Source organism: Castor canadensis, chromosome 7 (genome assembly GCF_047511655.1).
Source record: "Castor canadensis chromosome 7, mCasCan1.hap1v2, whole genome shotgun sequence".
Lineage (NCBI taxonomy): Eukaryota > Metazoa > Chordata > Mammalia > Rodentia > Castoridae > Castor > Castor canadensis.
Genome location: NC_133392.1, coordinates 153,723,478 through 153,730,168, shown reverse-complemented (window position 1 = coordinate 153,730,168; position 6,691 = coordinate 153,723,478). Strand labels below are relative to the sequence as shown.

Below are 6,691 nucleotides of genomic sequence, written 5' to 3'. Positions count from 1 at the left end.
GTGACAAATCCACAACTCTGAACAGACAGTAGAATAAGTGTGTCACCAGCACTAACATGGGCACAAGTTCACTATTGCTCATGTATTTCCTACCACTGCTCCTGTGAGTTCAGAACCCTCTGGAAGAGACACCATGAAGTCAGAAAGCTCACATCAGCCTTTTTGTCATAAAGTTTCTGGTCATCACTCAAAATCACAAAACTAAGGCAAGGAAAATCCCATGCGCCCTGCTTCCCTACATTCTCCATTCCTTGTATGTTACCCTGCTGCCCAGGAAGGATGGAAGAAACTGGAGAAAATGGTGCCATACATTTCCCTTTTCCAATCCTTGAAGAAGTGATTGTGGAAGCCATGGAGCAGGGAGGCAGCATGTGGGAAATGCTGACTCTGGGGCGGAAACCCTGAGCATAAGGTGAGCTCTGAGAGGGACATTCCCATGTGCCTGCCCTGCTCCTAGGAGCACTGAGCCCTGGGAGAGGAGCCTGGGAGGCCTGGGACAGAGCAGGGCTCCTCCTTTAAGGTCTGCACAGGCTGGGGTGGAGCTCAGTGACAGAGGGCTCCCTTGTAGGCAGAATGCCCTAATTGGGTCCCCATCTCCACTAAATAAGCAAACAAATAATTTGGTGCAAAATATTGTGCAGAATATTTTAAATTTTCTCCCCCACCCCTTTTCTTCAGTACTTAATCCTGTTGTGACAGTGTCTCTCTCTATAGCTTTGGCTGGCCTCCAACAATTGACCATCCCACCTCAGCGTCCCAAATGCTGGCATTACAGCTGCCCCACCATGCCCAGTCCCAGCTTTGCTTTTAAACTGACTTGCAAGGGAGGTGTAGAAACACTTGTGCCTGCAACCAGACCATGGGGGCTGCTGGAGCGGAGGATTGTGAGTTAGAATTACACTTAAGTCTGGATGATGAGTGAAAACAAATCTCCAAAGTAATTAGATGACTGTACATCAAGAGGTCCCTGGTTCAAACCCGAGTGCCTCTTTCAGTAAAAGGGAAAAAAAACCCTACAAAATACTTAGATGAATGAACAGATGGATAGAAAAACAAAGAAAAAATAAACAAATTATAAAAATTGAATATGTAAAATCACTAGAACACTTACTCAGAGAACTGTAATTTAATGGACTAAACAGTAATATTTAAATTGTTAAGTAATAAAAGTCCAGTCACATGATGGTGCTGTTTTAGAAAACAAAACAAAAGCTTCTTTAAGAAATTTGCAAATGAAAGCCAGGCTTGGTGGTGCAGTAAAGCAATCCCAGCCCTCAGGAGATATAAACAAGAGAGAATCACAATTGCAAGGCCAGCTGGGCTACATCAAGAAGTTTGAAAATTACCTGAGCCAGCGAACACCTAAGGTATTTGTGTCAGCCATCCTTGGCTCAGGCCTCTAACCCTAGTTACTCTGGAGGCAGTGATCAGGAGGGTCGAGGTTTGAAGCCAACCCCGGGAAATAGTTCCAGAACCCTAACACAAAACACCCAACACAGATCCACTTTTGGTTCATCAGCGTTGATGCCTGAGTGTTCACACCTTTGCATGACACGCACCACTCTCAGACCTCGTGTTGTTATGATGTACACCACCATTCTGACATAAAAAATAGAGATATGGAAGCAAATAAATGAATAAAATAAAATACCCAACACAAAAAAGAGCTGGAGGAGTAGCACAAGTGGTAGAACAAAGCCTACCAAGCATGAGGCCCTAAGTTCAAATCAGCACTATCAAAAAAAAAAAAAAAAGATACCTGGGATGAGGAAAAAGCTAAATTTGGAGTCAAAATCAAAGTCTTGCGCTGGCAGCATGGCTCAAGTGGAGCGCACCTGTCTAGCAACCTAGAATCCCCAAGTTCAAACACCAGATCCTCTAAAAGGGAAAGAAGTCGTAAACTGTTTATCTGAGGATGCAGAAATCATAAGGTTCTCAGTGGCACCCTGGTGCAAGGCCACAACTGACCTGGCTGAGGGAGGTTCTGGGGTGTCCATATGGAGGTGACTTACCGGATGTAGACTCTCTGACTCCCAGCAGGGACAGGCAGTGACTCCAGGCTCCAGGACTCTACTTCTCTTCCTTTGGTTCTTCTGAAGCTTTCTTGACCTTTTTACAAGCACTTCCCTTTTCAACTACTTGTGTCCAATCAGAAAGCAGCATCTGATCAGATTACTGAAGCTCCACCCTGTTAATCCTAACTGGCTGTTCAACTTTCTCTAGAACAACTGAGTGAGTCAGATGCCCCTCTCTGAAAAGGAAAGACTCAGGAATGGTGTGAAGGTCAAGGACCCACCCGTTGATCCAATGCACCCCTTTGGTGGTGATTTTCTGCTCTGTGACTGCCATAATCCTGAATGTGAGACAGGTAATCATATAGCCTGTTCCTGATATTAGAAAAAGCAAAATTGGGGCGGGGGGGGGGGTGGCGGCAGGAGGGAGAAATGACCGAAACAATGTATCTACATGTGAATAAATGAATAATAATTTAAAAGTCAGCCTTATAAATGTGTCCCACAGTTAAAGCAGCTCAGTACACCTGTAGTCCTAACCTCTTGGGAGGTTTAGCAAGGAAGTTCCCTTGAGCCAACACCTTGGAGACCAGCCAGGACATAATCCTGAGTGCCTTCTCTAATTACTTAATGTATCCAGCAAAGGAGAGCATGACATTTCAAGCTTCAACAGAAAATACATTTGAGCAGCTTAAATAATCCAGAGATAATTTCTAAGTGAAAGAACACCGGTTGTCCCCACAGGCTCAAATCCTAGACCACAGCTCACAAAGACACTGAAGGATCCCACCACAGATCAAAACCACAGCTGGAGATAACCTACCCCCAACAGTGTCAGGGGAGCCCCATTGTGTGGAACCCTTGCTGCAGTGGACAATGGGAAGGGTTAGGGACATAAATCTTTCTGCTTACTCTACAGCCCGGAAACATGCGATGCTCATTTCACTACACTCAGTTCTTGTTGCATGAGCTCTGTAATGTGATGTTAACCAGACCCAGTGTTTAACATGTATCTGTTTCTCTTCATGCTGGATTTAAAGATAATTCACCTTAAAAAACATTTCTGAAACATCAGTGTGTGTCTTGCTCTTTTAGACAAGGTGTCCTATGTATCTCAAGCTGTCCTTGAACTCTGTCCTCCTGTCTCTGCCCCCCAAGTGCTGGTATTGCAGGAGTGTCCTGCTAAGCCAGGCCTAAGTACTGTGTTTGGAATCACAGAAAACGAGCCACAACAAATATACAGGACACTTAGATGAGCATTAATTAATTAAAGTTGTATTAAGGTGAATGTTATAGTATCTTAAAAGGGAGTGCTTCCCATTTTCATCCTATTTGAAAACATAGTGAGACCAGCAAGTGACCAACTATTGTACTACAGTAGTAGAACTTTTTTCTTTGCAGTGTGGGGATGGAACTGAGCCTCCAGCAATCCAAGCAAGTGCTCTACCCCTGAGCTCCATCCAGCATGAGAATCACTTTTACATTATTGGAAAAACACCATAGATGCAGTGTATGGTGGTACACTTCTATAATCCCAACACCAAAGAGCAGAGTCAAGAGGACTGGGAGTTTCATTCCAGCCTGGGATCACAGGAGATGCTGCCTTAAGTAAATAAAATAAAATAAAAAAGGAGAGTTAGTGTGAGAAAAAAAAAAAGCAGAGAGAGGGGAAACTAACTTTTTTTATGGGTCTGGGAGCATGGCCCTGAGTTGAAGGACTTTATCCCCATTCCTGGGAGTGACCTGTGTCATACGGGAGGGAGGTGGTGGCCACTCTCCTGGGAGGGCTGAATTGCTGAGGGGGCCTAGGCAGAGGACAGTTTGCAGGAGCAGTGACCTCCTGGCCAAGGCCTCGTCCTCAGTCATGGGTCTTGGCACCTTCTCCTCTTCGTCTGGATTCTCAACTCCACATAGGCCTGGCCTTTCCATGGCAATGCAGCATCCTTTCTACAGGCACGGCTTTCCTTTTCTTGTTCCCACAGGAGGAACTGTCTCCATGATGTCATCCTTAGTCACCTTCCCAGGGAGCCAGCCCATGTGCACTTGGGTGGGCTTGGGAAAGGTCTCCCCTCCTACCCACTTTTCCTAGGTTTGGATTTGGAGCTAGAGTGCCTCCTGTCGTCTGACCTGAAGAAGGGGTGGAGAGCTGGAGGATCTGGGGGACCCACTGGAGCTTCCTGAGAGGGGACTTGGAGTAGGAACTGGAGTCATGGCTGCAGTAGAGCCAGAGGGTGAACTGGACAGAGACCTGACGCGGTGGCTTCCGTCTCTATCCCTGTTGGGGCTTCTTGCTCCACTGCCTTGTGGCCACTTTATCTTACAGAATCCACGGACTTCTTGTCAGGGTGTCCCCATCTTCCTCCTTCCACTACCTCCTCCTGCTCACTTCTTTGTGAAATTTTTGTGCCCAGAAAGGCAGGATAGCCAGGCGCTGGTGGCTCACGCCTGCAATCCTAGCTACTCAGGAGCCAGAGATCAAAAGGATCACAGTTCAAAGCCAGCCCAGGCAAATAGTTCCATGAGCCCCCATCTCAAAAAACACTTCACAAAAATGGGACTGGTGGAGAGGCTTAAGGTGAAGGCTCTGAGTTCAATCCCCAGTAGCACAAAAAAGAGAAGAAAAGAAAAAAAGAAAGGCAGGGTATCTTTTCTGTAACAGATTGGGTTGGTGTACTGTATTCTTGGTAATAAAGTAGTCATACAGTTTGGGGATTCTGAATTTTAAATATTCATGACATGTCAAAAGCGCAGTAAGGATGGAACCCAGGCACATACACGGAATGTGTGATCTACACAGGAGTAGACAGGCACGTCAAACTGCTGTGTGACTCTAGGTGACTTGTTTTCTTCTTGTGTTTTCTGTGTCCTGTAATGTATGTGATTAACTCAAAAATAAAGATTATGTTTAAGCAAAAAGTGAAGGAAAGAGAGAGAGAGTGAGAGACAGAGGAAGGGAGGGAGGGAGGGAAAGGCTTTTTGTTTACCTTTTGAGACAAGCCAACGCAGGCCTCAAACTCTCAATCTGCCTGCTGCCTCTTTTTCTTCATGGCAGGGATTACAGGTGTGCCCCAACAGAACACCTAGCTTGAGAGTAAACCTAAACCATAAGTAAAGTTGTGGATTTCTGCTTAGTAGAATGAAGAGGGAAAAGATGCATTTATGGAGCTCTTACTGTATGCCAGGTCTGTTCCAGGCCTTCAGTGTGCTTGGTCGCATTGCATCCTAGGAAAATTTCATGTAGTACGTGAAGAGAGAAAATGAGAACAAACCCAGTTCTGCGGATCTTGATTGGATTTCTTTGCTGTTTTAGAATCAAGCAGCAGATCAGTACAAAAATGGTTCAGAATGCTCCATTCTGAGCTGAATGTCTGGAGTTTTAATGGACATTGTTGGGTGCCTCTGCTTGCTTAACTTTTCCTTCTGAGAGAAGCCCTTCTGTTTTTGCATTTAGGAGGAGGGAGGCAAGGGGTGGGTTGTGCGTGGCTCATTCCTCTTTCTATGTAGCCATAGGGTCTTTGCTCCAGGGGCGCCACCACTTTGTACTCCAGATTTCCCCTGCAGACACTCAGCCAGCTCACTGCTCATTTACTCTTGGACCTTTGTGTAGAAGAGTATGGCTGTTGTATTCCTTCAATGGCTTTCTGGTTCGACCTTATCTGAAGAAGGGAATTATTTAAACCAAGATTTAAGCCAACCACTGGGTGTGGCTCAGTGGTAGGGTGATTGTCTCAAAAGTTTGAGGTCCTGAGTTCAAACACCAGTGAGGCAAAGAAAGAAAGAAAGAAAAAAACAAAAGAAAGGCAAGGTATATTCAAGTGTTCTCTGGAATGGTTGGGAATTTTCTAGGAATTTGGGTACACCTGTTTTCTCTTATTTGAGGGAGCTTCCAAGTGTCACTATGGCAATTGTCAACTCTTGTGGCACTGAGGGTGTAAAATTTAGCATGCAGATTGTTCATAATGAAGTTAGAGGTTACCAGAATTCACTCTGGAAGCTCCCTTAGATCCAAGCATTTTCAGCCAGCCCACCTGAGAGGACCTTCTGTCTTCAGGCCTCCTGTCCTCAGAGATAAACATGATGAAGGCCTGTTCAAGCCACAGTTCTGCAAGAAAAAAAAAGTGTAAATTTATTTAAGTGCTAGTGGCTCAAACCTGTAATCCCAATTACTCAGGTGGCAGGGATTAGGAGGATCTCTGTTTGAAGCTAGCCAGGGAAAAGTATTTGTAAGACCCTATCTCAAAAAAACCCTTCACAGGAAAGGGCTGGTGGAGGTGCTCAAGGGTTAGGCCCTGAGTTGAAACCCCAGTACTGCAAAAAAAATAAAAAAACCAAGGCCACATCCAGCAACAGAAATTCTAAACCAAGTGCTGGTGGCTCACAGCTGTAATCCTAGTGACTCAGAAGGCAGAAATCAGGAAGGTCGTGGTTCAAAGCCAAATAGTTCAGGAGAGTTTACCTAGGAAAAACTCAACACAAAAACAGGACTGGCAGAGTGTCTCAAGTGGTAGAGTGCCTGCCATCAAAGTTAAAAGTATAAGGCCCTGAGTTCAAGCCCCAGTGCTGCCAAAAAGAGAAGGAATATACATAATATTTTAAAGATGAAAACTTTAAAAACTTTAGCTAGAGTGAGGCTAAAGAAAGAAGACTCAACAAAGTTAGAGATGACAAAAGGGACATTA

At 45.0% G+C, this 6,691-nt stretch overlaps 1 non-coding gene across 1 annotated transcript; it reads left to right on the top strand.

The window, feature by feature from the left end:
* The first annotated feature begins 1,499 nt into the window (after positions 1 to 1,499).
* On the top strand, positions 1,500 to 1,605 carry LOC141425406 (small nucleolar RNA U13). The gene has a single exon (XR_012450451.1). It is a non-coding gene; the product is annotated as a small nucleolar RNA U13 (small nucleolar RNA).
* Positions 1,606 to 6,691: the final 5,086 nt, after the last annotated feature.